This window comes from Gobius niger (assembly GCF_951799975.1).
Source record: "Gobius niger genome assembly, chromosome: 21".
NCBI lineage: Eukaryota > Metazoa > Chordata > Actinopteri > Gobiiformes > Gobiidae > Gobius > Gobius niger.
The window spans coordinates 1,361,038-1,374,049 of record NC_136872.1 but is presented as its reverse complement, the minus strand read 5'-3'; the positions used below and the strand labels follow the sequence as shown (position 1 = coordinate 1,374,049).

At 46.0% G+C, this 13,012-nt stretch overlaps 1 protein-coding gene across 1 annotated transcript in view; it reads right to left on the bottom strand.

Moving 5' to 3' along the window:
• The window catches only part of LOC306980264 (sodium/calcium exchanger 1-like), a 131,250-nt gene extending 121,010 nt beyond the window's left edge, over positions 1 to 10,240 (bottom strand). The window contains exon 1 of the mRNA XM_079579584.1: positions 10,079 to 10,240. The gene's annotated coding sequence lies outside the window, so the exon portion shown is untranslated. The remainder of the gene's footprint in view (positions 1 to 10,078) is intronic.
• Between the last annotated feature and the right edge of the window lie 2,772 nt (positions 10,241 to 13,012).

The following is a 13,012-nucleotide window of genomic DNA, read 5'->3' as shown; positions in this document are numbered from 1 at the left end:
TGTAGCTCTTTTTCTCTGGAGACGTGAACATGGTTTAGCTCACGATGGGGTAAATAAAGTTGTTAGTTTGACCTGTGAGAGCCTAAGCCTTAAGAAAGAACGCAAGACAGCGCAATGTAAACCAGGAAGTGAACGTCAGTCGTGTTTCCATCAGTGCAGTCGCCTCCTCTTGTGACGCCCCCACACAGGTCCAGGTCCGCGCTCCTCTGTGTGTCCCGGGGTAGGCCCGCCCTACCTGGCCCAGAGGGATACATGTAGGACTAGCAGGGATAAGGTTTTTGTGGGATTTAGGGTTAGGATTATAGGTTAGGGTTAGGGTTTGCACTGAGGGGGGGGGGGCTACAATTCTGTTTAAGCCCCAGGGCCTATGGGTACATTAAGGTGTGCCTGCTCGTGCCCCCTCCCTCCCTGTGTGGGCACGGTGCCCTGTCGTGGTTTTGTTGACGTCGTGAGCGCACCATCGTGTCCCCTGTTGGGACCTCATTTCGTCCCGGGAGTTTTATGCATTAGACTGGCCCGCTTGCCCCAGTTTAGCTCACCTCGTAGGGCATTAGCTTTGTACGTCAGAGGTTGTAGGATCGGTCCCAGCTGATGACACTTTCCCTTTTCACACATAATCTGGGCCTGATGCAGCTCCACAGTCAGCAGAGCGACTTATGCAAATGAAAAATATTATTCCTCCACTTACTCGCTAATGCCTTTCTTTTTCTGCCGCGCCGGCCTTTTCTGTCCACTTTTTATTCACACAGACACTTCTCTGTTTTCTCTGCTGATTGGACGACACCAACTTGAAAAGACTCGACACAAGTTATTTCAACTTCATATGTTCTCTCTCTGCTCTCAAGTGCAATCAGTGCCAACGTTTTCAACACTTCTAATCTCAGCTATAGATCGACTTTATTCATGTCTAAAACAGCTGTTACAGCCTGTAGGGCTGGAAGCGTACAACTGTGAGATTCCACTCCGTCATTTTTTAAATATCGGGAAACGTCCCAACTCTCCTGATCACCCAGCACGCCACGCTCGTCTCCTGCACACCTGACGCCAGCGTTTGAGGAGGAAAGTCTTTGTCTTTGCTCTATTGGATGACCTCGGGGACCATTCAGTGTGGACTGTTTGTTACACCAGAGCTCCAACCTCCGACCACTATCCACCACTCACTGCAGCTGAGCTGTATTCCCTCAGCCTCCCGGTCTGGCACTGACCAGCTTCTGATCTGACAGGACCAACACAACAACCACAGCCATTTAACCAGGAGCGTCCTGGACATGTGTCGTAGGGTTGGGCGACAGGGCTGGACTGGCCATCGGGAGATTCGGGAGTTTTCCCGATGGGCCGACGTATTTGGGCCGGTCAGACCGAGATAAGGCCCGTTTTACCTCACACCGGCCCACAATTAACGGGAAAAGCCATCAGACTCTCTATCATTACATTTATGCAATTACACAACTCCTTCATTAGAGGGATGTGACGCCTTTTATACCCCTCTAGTGGCGCTTTCTTGAGTCATGGTTCCCAGATAATCTCGTATAATGAGCAATGGGCCTCTGGGACATAACACTCATGCCCCTCAAATTGCGAATATAAGAGGAAATAGTTTATTGTAACTCCCTCCAGGACCCACAGAACCTTAGACCTCTATTTTTTGTACATTTTAGACAAATGTACGTCGTCAGTGCGCGCAATTTGGAAATCTTCTAGTTTCCATTGAAAGGATTTACAAAGTTTGGCCCTTTTTTGGACTTCTATTTTCACTCCACACCTCTCTTACTCCGTGGTGAGTTTTACCGTTTCATCTTAAACCTACAGTGGGATCATTTGGTTGGTTTTGAGAAGTTTATTTGTGTTGCAGTCGCGAGTGGAACTTCATTAACGGAACGCATATTTTAAGATTGTTAAGTCATTTTACAAAAGTTCCTTCAAGTTATAAATGACAAGATGAAAGTGTTGAGTCTCTGACGTGTTAGGTTGAATTCGGCAGAAACAATATGCAGCTATTGTCCTCGATTTGCAGCTTATACTGTTTTAGTTCAAGCTAAGGGCTTATTGTTTTGCTCATCACCTCGACTATTGCATTGAATATGATATTGATATGGCCGATTTTTTCTGCCAGTCCAGCCCTGTTGGGCGATGTCCCCTTAATTGGTCGTTGATGATGTTTACAGTGAACCATCGTGATGGACGATGATATCGTCCATTTCTCATTATAAGCATTTTTTAAAGACATTTACATAGCCTATATAGAAGCTGCATATTACTATTCATGTTAGGAAAATGTGAGATTGCAGGATAAATGGATCTAAACTAAACATGATCTGAACAGAGTCACGGACACGACTTTTGCAACAGAAATGTGTTAAAACTCGTGCGTAAAGTCTGAGAGGAGAACGACTTAAGTGTGTCATCTCCTCAATACCAAGGCTCTTCTCACACTAATACGCATGTGAATGTAATAATGTAATGTGTAATAATTACGGCTAACACATCGTGGCTTCTGACAGGCCACAGACACTAGTGTGCATATTAGTTATATCTGTGATTTAATTTACAGTGCAATCGATGATATCGTCCATCGGCACAACCCTAATGTGTCGTTAATACAATACTGATTATTTGAAGCAATACTTAAAATTCCATTCAGTTCCTTGTACTCAAACAGAAATAGGAACATTTTAATTTAGGTAAAGCACCTTTTCATTGGAACAAGCTTCTCATCTTATGTTTAAAATGGGCGGCACGTGGTGCAGCGGTCAGTGCTCTTGCTTCAAGGTCCCAGGTTCAATCCCTGGACTGGAGTTTGTATGTTGTCCCTGTGTCTGTGTAGGTTTCCTCTGGGTACTCCGGTTTCCCCTACTACAAAAAAACATGTACAATAGGCCAGGATAAATGAAAGAGTGTTTATCGAGAACACCTGTATTCTCCAGTGTTCAACTGTATTTGCTTGTTGACTGTAGAGATGTGTAAATAACTCTTTGGGTGGGGGGTTCGTGAGGGATAGTATATGTTTATTGAAAAGGAGCATTTCAAGGGGTTAAAAAGAATCTATGGCACTTATTGCCTTTACAGTGGATCTCCAGTGGTTTGGCTTGGCCACTCACCATTACCTTCGGAAAGTACAAATACAGCAAAGCACAGGGTCAAATTAGTGAAATGAGGATGTTAACTTTACACTGAAGCCCGACCAGGCTTTACCCCCCGCCACCGCCCGCCCGGTCAGCGAGGAGGAGGGGCGGATTAAAGCAGCTGATTGGACGCTCTCTCCGGGGATGCTCCAGCCAACGCGACGCATAACCAGATTAACAGCACCAGAATAGTGTCATGATATGGGTTAGTGAGAAGCGTCCCGTTCATTCATGGATTAGGAGACCGTCTGAGAGGAGCGAGGGCCGAGGTATTCTAGGAAACAGCAGCGGCAGACCGAGGAGGAGGAGGAGGAATCAAATCAAAGACTTCAATGAATGAACACATGGGATTATACAGGAAACTAAAGAAGGTGGAAATACCTGCAACTTATGTTCCATATTTTAAATTCCCTTTACTCTTGTTTTTTTCTCCATGAGCTTCAGAAGGTCCCTGGTTCCAGTTAATTCACAAATGAACGTCTTCAGAGAGAATTGAAAGAGAAATAGTCTTGAAATTAAAGAAAAGAAGACTAATAAATTGATATAAGTCACAAAAAAAAATTGACTTCTATTCTATTCTATTCTATTCTATTATATTATATTATATCATATTATATTATATTGTACTATATTATTAGTATACTTCTATGCACTCAGAACAGTCCTGTAGCCTTCAGAGGGTGCATGGACAGAAGGGAAACAGTTACAATAAGAACATATTCTGGAGCAGCTACACCTGGAGACAAGGACAGCCTCATAGTGACACAGGTTCTATTCCCAGACCCGGCTCACCAAACAATATGTTACAATAATAATGATCATTTGCGTTGGTATAAGGTCAAATGAAGAACAACTTCTTGACCATCTCGTTTGAGCAGGGCTGCGCTGCAGTATTAGAACTATCTCCATCGTCTACGGCTGGTCCACACTGTCTGGCCCACACTGGCTGGTTCACACTGGCTGGCCCACACAGGCTGGTTCACACTGGCTGGCCCACACAGGCTGGTCCACACTGGCTGGTTCACACAGGCTGGTCCACACTGGCTGGTCCACACTGGCTGGTTCACACTGGCTGGTCCACACTGGCTGGTTCACACTGGCTGGCCCACACAGGCTGGTCCACACAGGCTGGTCCACACTGGCTGGTCCACACTGGCTGGTTCACACTGGCTGGCCCACACAGGCTGGTCCACACAGGCTGGTCCACACAGGCTGGTCCACACAGGCTGGTCCACACAGGCTGGTCCACACAGGCTGGTCCACACTGGCTGGTCCACACAGGCTGGTCCACACAGGCTGGTCCACACAGGCTGGTCCACACAGGCTGGTCCACACTGGCTGGTTCACACTGGCTGGCCCACACTGGCTGGCCCACACTGGCTGGTTCACACTGGCTGGCCCACACAGGCTGGCCCACAGCGGCTGGCCCACACTGGCTGGCCCACACTGGCTGGCCCACAGCGGCTGGCCCACAGCGGCTGGCCCACACTGGCTGAAGCAGGGCTGGTTGAAGATGTGCTCATTAAGTCCTAGCCTACATTTGTGAGCGACAGTTGGCTGAGCTGAATTATTGAGTGTGCAACATGTCTCAGCTCCATTATTTATCAGTGATGAGGCCAGGCTCCGCCGCCCTGATCCCAGTGTCCCGCTCTGCCCTGTCCTGGTAAGGACAGGACCAGCTAACGCCTCTGCAACTGCGCAGGTACCGTCGACTGGACTGGGCTGGTGGAGTTGAGGACGTTTCACTTCTATCATCAGAAGCTTCTTCTCGCTCTTTAGTCAAAATGTCATACTAAACACAATTATTTAAATTCTGGTCAGGACGGCCTTAGCCCCACCCACTGACCTACTTATCTACACTTTCACTCTTTGGAACAGTCTCAGTTCTGGACTGGGGCCAAACCGGGAGTCTCCTTTGATTTGAGGAGATGGATTGAGTCTGAGATGGATTGGATGCACAAACAAACGGCGCTTTAGGGACTTCACTTGGCCACAGTTTGTGCACAGCGCAGGAAGTGTGAGTGCACCCTCAAAGCTTTTTACTAAAGCAAAGGACCTGAGTCGCACCTGCTTCAAGTCCTCTGGGCTCAGACAGTCACAAGTCCAGAGGACTATACCATGAAGCTGGTTGAACTTGAGCTTCTGGGTCATAGTTCATCTGAATATCTAAATCACTAAACTCATGACGAACATATTCTACTCACCATGAACGGCACCATCTGAACGGAGCAGCACATGAGGAGCATGTTCACGTTTGTTAACATCTTTATTAACACTGAAATGCAACACTCGTAGTATTATGTGGACGAGAAATAAGCCTTTTCCGCGTCATCATCAAAAAAACACAATGTCGCGACTTTATAAAATCCCTTTATAAAGAGTGGGGTGACAAAGCGGAGGGTTCTCTCCTCTGATTGGTCAAAGAGCCTCTTCTTATCTAAGCTGGAACTAAACCTGGTCTAGAGCAGGTTTGGGCTTAGGGTATGTTTCCATGGAGATCTACCCTGATATCCAGCTTTGTAGTGCGGCAAAACCAGGGTTAACGTTAAACGTACCCCCTAACCCTCTAATCCAGCTTTTAGTTTACCCCTCAAGTCAAGTCCCAAATGTTGCTAATGGGCTAATGTGGGCTACATGCACAGTTTCCTCACGTGACCTCTTCCAGGACAAAAAGCCATACACTGTACTTCCTGTCGCTGATCGTTTACATTCATCCCACACAAATAAAGATCAGGATTTGGTAACTGATGGACATGTTACAAACAACATGTTCACTGTGAATCCTGCCCCGAAGGAAACACCAGCGGGCCGGAGCTTTTATCTGCCAGCTAAAGGCCAGTGCTATAAAACAATATTATAACATGTAAATGACTAAATATAATTTAAAGGTCCTATATCATGCAAAATCGACTTTTTGGAGCTTTTAGCCATGTTGTTATGCTATTTCCTTATCAAAAACACCCCCAGAGTGGTTTGTGGCTTCATTCACGCAGCTCTCAGTAATCCTCCTGAATCCTGCTCTCTGAGCAGCTGCTCCTCCCTCTCCTGGTGAACGACTGAGTGTTCAGTTAAGTCGTCACAGCGGAACGGAAGTGCTCGACGTCTGTAATGTAATGTCTTAATTCTATGCTTACGGCCTGATTTTAATTTGTAAAACAGCTTTTTCATTATTTCTGTCGTAAGAGAGAAACAAAGAGTAAAAAATGAATAAAAAAAATAAAAAAAAGAAAAAAAAAAAAAGGATGTGCCCGAAGTGCTTCCAGGTCAGCTGAGGCCAAAACAAACACCCCTGAGCGTCTGAACAGATCAGTCATGTTTGCGCTGCAGCTGAAGATGGAGCTCGTTACCTACTCTGGACACAGCTGTTTTTTATTCTTAACTAACGATAATGTCACGGACGGAGAAAAAGAAGCGCGTTTGGCTACGAGGACGAGGAGTTTATATTCAACCCTTTTCAGGAAGAGGCCACTTAGCTGTTTTTTTCTCCGGGATTCAGCGACTATCAACCAAAATATTGTTTTTCTGTGACTGTCTCTGATGGATGTTTGGTGAACCTTCAGAATCAAAGTGGATTAACTTTTATAACCAACGCGAGTCCCACAATGTAAACAGCGATGGACCAGAGCGGTGAGTCAATCCAAACGCGTGTTAGCTTGTGTGTTAGCATATTAGCATGTGTGTTAGCCATTTATGAAGCTGTGTTGCAGATGTCAACTCCGTATAACTGCATCGTGAAGTGACTTCACTTATTGTTGTTTATTTACATTACGGTAAAGTTGTATGCGCGGAGAGAGAGGGCGGAGTTAACTGAATCGAAGCGTTGTATCTTCCGGGTTTGAAAAATACCTCCAGAAAACACTTATATTTATCACAAAAATGAGTGCTCCATAATGGTAGAGGTACAATATATCATATAAATGCCTATACTTAACTTTGGAATGGCTAAAATAGCAGGATATAGCCCCTTTAAACTTCTCACAGGGCTATTCTTTTTTGTGCAGACTCGTTCACACTTTGCGCTAGTTTTAGTTTTTATTTTGTTAGCCGCGTTAGCCTCAAGACAGAAACATCCACTGCTATGAACACGGTGGATGTTTTACGTGTCGTTGCAACATCTCACGTAATATTTTTTAACCTGCTCCAGTCACATCCAAACTTATACTCGCTGATCTTAACCAAATCTTGAGCTATCACTTTTTTTCTGTGAGACCTGCTCATTTTTAATGGGAAGAGATAGCGGACAGGAAGGACAGCGTCTGGTTACCGTCCAGGCGGAAACCACATGGGGTCACTGTGCATAGAGCCCATTGGCCCAAAGTCCATCCCAGCATAACACTAGCAGCAGCTTTGATCTGTCTGAAAAATAAATGTCACAGACATTTCCGAACAGACTTGGAGTGTTCACATGTGAAAGAGCCCTCTGAGATCACCATTAAAACATACGTGACACATGAATGTCTCACACAAGGGCAAACCCTGCAGCTGGACTACAATCTGCAAACCCCCATTTATTTATCATCAGTAAACAACGGCGCCCAATGGGACGACCATCTCAAAATGAAGCTGTAATTCATGGCCCATAAATGAAGGGAGATACTGCTCTCACTTCCATTGTTTTATGACTGTAGCATAAAGACAGATTTCATTTACACTTTCAGAGGTTAAAGGTTCAAAGCTATGTTTCTTTATGGATTTCAGATTACTGTTTCAGCCTCCGAGCAAACAAACTGCACAGATGGGAAGGAAGCAGTTTATATCCAGTGTAGTGGAGGGAATTTGAGCTCTGAAATGATGAGCCCGTGTGGGATTTCCCAACACAAGAGGGACTCCTGAGTCATGACCGCAGCAGAGTTCAGACACTTTATATGAGTGTTATAAACTTTAATAGGCCACATCTGAGCCCAAATAACGGCTGTGACAAAGGATTTGTTTGATTTCTCCTGAAGGAACCTCTAGAGTCCAGCATTAGCCTGGCAGCTCCAGAATGACCCCCCTGGTGAGCCACCGTCTCCTCTGCTGGAGTCGGTCAGCCTTCACAGAGGACCGAGTCTGAAGTCTGGCCATATTTTCAGTATTTTAAGAAAGCCGAAGAACAGTTGATAGAAGACAGTTATGCTAAAGGCAGCAATACTTCCAACCTCATGACTCGTGACCGTCACCCACAACTCTATCGCCCATGCAAGTACGTTACCCTTAGCGTTTTAGCTGGAGTGCAGGATGGGACTTTGGGTTGATGGAGAATGTAACGGGTCGCCCCATATTGAAATGGCACAATGCGTTACAGAGCTCCTGGGGGGGCAGGGAAGAGCTAGTCGCCAATGCAATAGATCCACTCTCGCCGCAGTATTATGAATTTAACAATGATCACAGTCAGATGGCATTTTCTCAAACACGTTCCTGATACAGACGGTTTATCTAGTTCCAAAATATTCAAACACCTTTCTGCCGCTACAAATACTGTAGTACATGTAATACCCTCGAAACCATCAACAATTCAGTTATAGTTCCTTTACTTTGAAAAGATCATTTTGGTCACAATAACCGTGAGGTAAAATGTTCATGCTGTGAACGCCACATGGACAGAAGGTGACTTTAGTGATTCGTAATCCTGTTCAAATAGTGTGTGCACCTGCGGGATTCGAACCACCGACCCTCCAGTCACAAGACGGCCCACAGTACACTCTGTGCCACTGTTTCCCGCCCTTCACTGATTGGTTTACTCCACTTCCTGTTTGCTTTTAATAATGGAGCAAATAAAAGGAGGCGATCTGGATCAGGACTGTCCAACAGGAGGCTGAGCCTGTATTTGTAGGAAGGATTCCTTTGATCCATGTTCTTTAGAAATATGTTTTGTTCTTTCTCGTTCTGTCTGACCTGTGCGGCCGACGGCTACGCTGACACTTCAGACGGTTCTGGTCTCGCTCTCATTACTCAAGTAGTTCATGTTGGGAGGACTGCTTTTACTCCGGCCTGTCATTATCTTACTGTGGTGTGTTTTGGCTCCTCTGGGTGGTGAGAAATACTGTTTACATCTCCCTCAGTCATACGCATGGCTGTGTGCTGATAGAAGAATGATAGAAGACTGATAGAAGAATGGCTGACACTGTATTGTAATGTTACCATTACACTGGCGTCATTATTCATTCACTCCAGACTTGGCGGTGGTGAGCTACGATTGCAGCCACAGCTGCCCTGAGGTAGACGTGACGGAAGCGAGGCTGCCAGTCTGTGCCATCGGCCCCTCCCACCACCACCAACCATTCACTCACACTCTCCATTCATTCTGGCCTATTGTACATGTTTTTGCACTGACATAGAATGTGCTGTTTACATAAACCTGCTTTACCGATAACAGAAACTCTGTGACGTAAACAATATTTATTTACCAAGCTGTGATCAATCCACACACACACACGCACACGCACACGCGCACGCACGCACACACGCACACACACGCACGCACGCACACACAATCACACGCGCGCGCGCACGCACACACACACACACACACACACACACACACACACACACACACACACACACACACACACACACACACACACACACACACACACACACACACAGTCAAATCATCTCACAGCTCGTTTCTCTCCCTTGGCGCCTCTGCCCAGCGCCAGGACACGCACCGTGACCCCAGTGCGCGTCCCCGTGGAGCGCACCCCGGCCACCCTCCACCGCGCCTCCAACGCCAGCCATGCACAGTCCCAGTCACCGCAGGCTGCGTCTGCCAGACTGCTACATGTGGCGTTTACGCGACGCCACACCTGCCCCGAGTCAAATCACCCCACAGTGTCTGACACGGTCCGACGCCTTGCTTGTACGCACGCATGTTATCGCACAAATACAATCCAAAACATGTGCAACAGCCAAGCAGCCGCGCACTGAGCCCTCCGCGCGCGCACACACAGCCAAAGGGAACGGGGAGTCGCACGTACCGTGGTTACTGTGGCAGCAAAGGTCCAGTTCGCTTCATTCATTCACGCGCTCGTCATGTCTCCTACGTGCGCATCCTCCGTCGTCTCATCCAGCAGAGGAGTGAGCTGCTGCCCGGAGCGAGGAGAGGTATCAGGGCGACGGAGCAGGCGCAGTCTCCCTCTCCCTCCTCCCTCCTCCCTCTCTCTGACTAACAGCTCAGGCAGGACGGTGGAGGGAGGGCCAAAGCGCGGTGTGCGGAGAGTCGTTATCACCTCATAAACACGATCGATTCGTCCCGACAGAGGACGGTTACAGCCAGAGACGTGGTTCCAAACCCACGTGACCGCTCTCCGTGTTTGACTCAGATGGATGTGGTAATGCCTGCTACATTTAGTATCGACTACAGTTTCATCCCAGTGAGCAGGTCTGTTTTTCTATAGAAAAGTAAGTTCTGAAGCGGTGATTCTTAATTGGTGACAAGTGACCAGAATAAAACATTTTAAAGGAACAGGCCGCCATTTTTCCATACTGAGATATGTTCTTACCTGAGCCTAGACGACACCTGAGGACCTTCGACATCCGCGCAGTAGCTAATATCTTCAGGATTCAGTAGAATGCAGTGCTCCTAATGTGTTATTATGTCATACAGTATAGTACCCTTTATATTCACTTTCTCACTGCTGAGCGGTTATAGGGCTAACCGAGCACCTGAGCCACTGCTCTACTGTCCAGACCTGGCACTTTATGAAAAGGCGCTGTTATACATGTTATACGTGTCTACAGCCCTGAAGACGCTCTGGCCACGCGTCAGCTCCGAGTGTGATCGCCGTCATCATGGAAGCTCTTGCCTGAAAAATACAGCTGTTTGGGGGCTAACTAGTCTTCCTCTTTGCTACTGCCATGTCCTATGGATCTTAAACTATGCCCACAGGTCTACGCAAGGATTTAAGCCTATATCCAGCCCACACGCTTGAATAGAGGGACATATTTTGTGCCGGTAGCAAGTGGCTAGGCTAGGTTAGCCCGGTTTGCTTGTTGTTTCAGCTCATGGAAAGTGTGCAATAAACCACAAATGTGTCAAGCCCGGCTCATGTGTCATAAAGGCTGCTTTATGCAGTTGCCGGCTTTATTGACATTGTTAGTGCATAATACTTGTTTTTAGGGGAGAAAACCGACGATCGTTAGCTCGATGTGAACCATCCAGGTAGATACAACACAAAAAGAACAATCTTCACCTGTGTGAAGTTAGCCCCCCATAGTGTCCGATTTGTTTCAAAATGGTGTCATTCGTTTGTGCTTCGTTTGTGCACATAAAATTAGCGTTTGTGCGCACTTCGTTTTTAAGATATTGATCATTGATTGGTAATTGATCAGCCCCCCCACCCCCATAGTGTCCTATTCACTCCAAACTAGTGTCATTGTTTAGCTCTTCGTTTGTGCACGTAAAAATGCACATAAAACGCTAATGTTACGTGCACAAACGAAGCACAAACGAATGACACCATTTTGAAGCAAATTGGAGACTATGGGGGGGTTGATTACCAATCAACGATCAATACCTCAAAAACGAAGTGCGCACTAGTGCTAATTTTATATGCACCCACGTGCACACACAAAGAGCTAAACAATGACACTAGTTTGGAGTGAATCTGACACTATAGGGGGGGCTGATCAATTATCAATCAATGATCAATATCTCAACGAAGTGCGCACAAACGCTAATTTTATGTGCACAAATGTGCACAAACGAAGCACAAACGAATGACACCATTTTGAAACAAATCGGACACTATGGGGGGGCTAACTTCACACTAGTACAATCTTCAGCTAGACATTTATTATACATAGCTGCCGACGTTTCCAGAATCATCCAATTCTCTTCTTCAAGGACCAAAGCTGTTACTTCCCATCAGATGTTAGATACTTTGGCAAGCTTTGTCTGTGACTGTGCAGTCAATAACACTGGTTGAGTTTGAGTATGTCACCACTTCCCAGTCTAGCATCTGATGGGAAGTAACAGCTTTGGCCCTTGAAGAAGAGAACTGGATGATTCTCGAAACGTCAGCGACTATGCATAATAACTGTGTAGTTGAAGATTATACCTTTGTGCTAACCCCGTCATGTGTCATGCAAAAGCCTTCCATTTGTGGTTTCAACTGATTTGAGATAGAAGCAAAAACACACTCCAATGTAGATGCTGTACATTATTTTACTTAATAATGCACTTAATAATGTATTTGCATGTGTAAAAGTGTACACATAATCTGTGATTTGATTTTATACATTTTCATCTTGCCCTTCACTATTGTTTAAAAAAGTGTTATTGGGCTTTTGAGCAACTGTGGCCGTGCAATTTCCCTCGTGGATCAATGAAGCCTGGAACAGAAAGACTTTGGGCCCTCTGCAAACTACGACTTGTGCTCAAAGTTTAGCAAAAAATGGCCTTTCGTTTGTAATGAATCTGGGAAAAGAGATCTGTAATTCCATAACCTTTTCCCTTCAGCATGAGGAGCTCAGCGCTGTGCTGGCTGTTACTAATGAGAAAGGGGCGATGCTTCCGTGATCCATCCTGTGGACACATGTGATCAGAGGTGTGCCTTTACTGGACACAGAGGGGACTAACTGTACATGCTCCGGGACGCACACCCTGGAGCAAGAGCAGGCTTTAGAGCAGGGGTGCCCAAACTTTTTGCCTCCGAGGGCCAAAATGAAAAAGTGCCTCTGAGTCGTGGGCCAAACACGGCGATGTCAAGCACGAAAAACACATAACTGCAAATTATAAAGTTACTTTATTTTATTTTTTCGATAGCCTACATTTGCATTTGTTTCTATCCATGTAAATAACATGCTATATTAAAACAAATGGTAACTATGGCAAAAGCCTAGTTTTAGTAGAAAAAAAAATCAACCATTGTAACAATTTAGTGCAAAAAAAAACAAGACCTGTATCTACA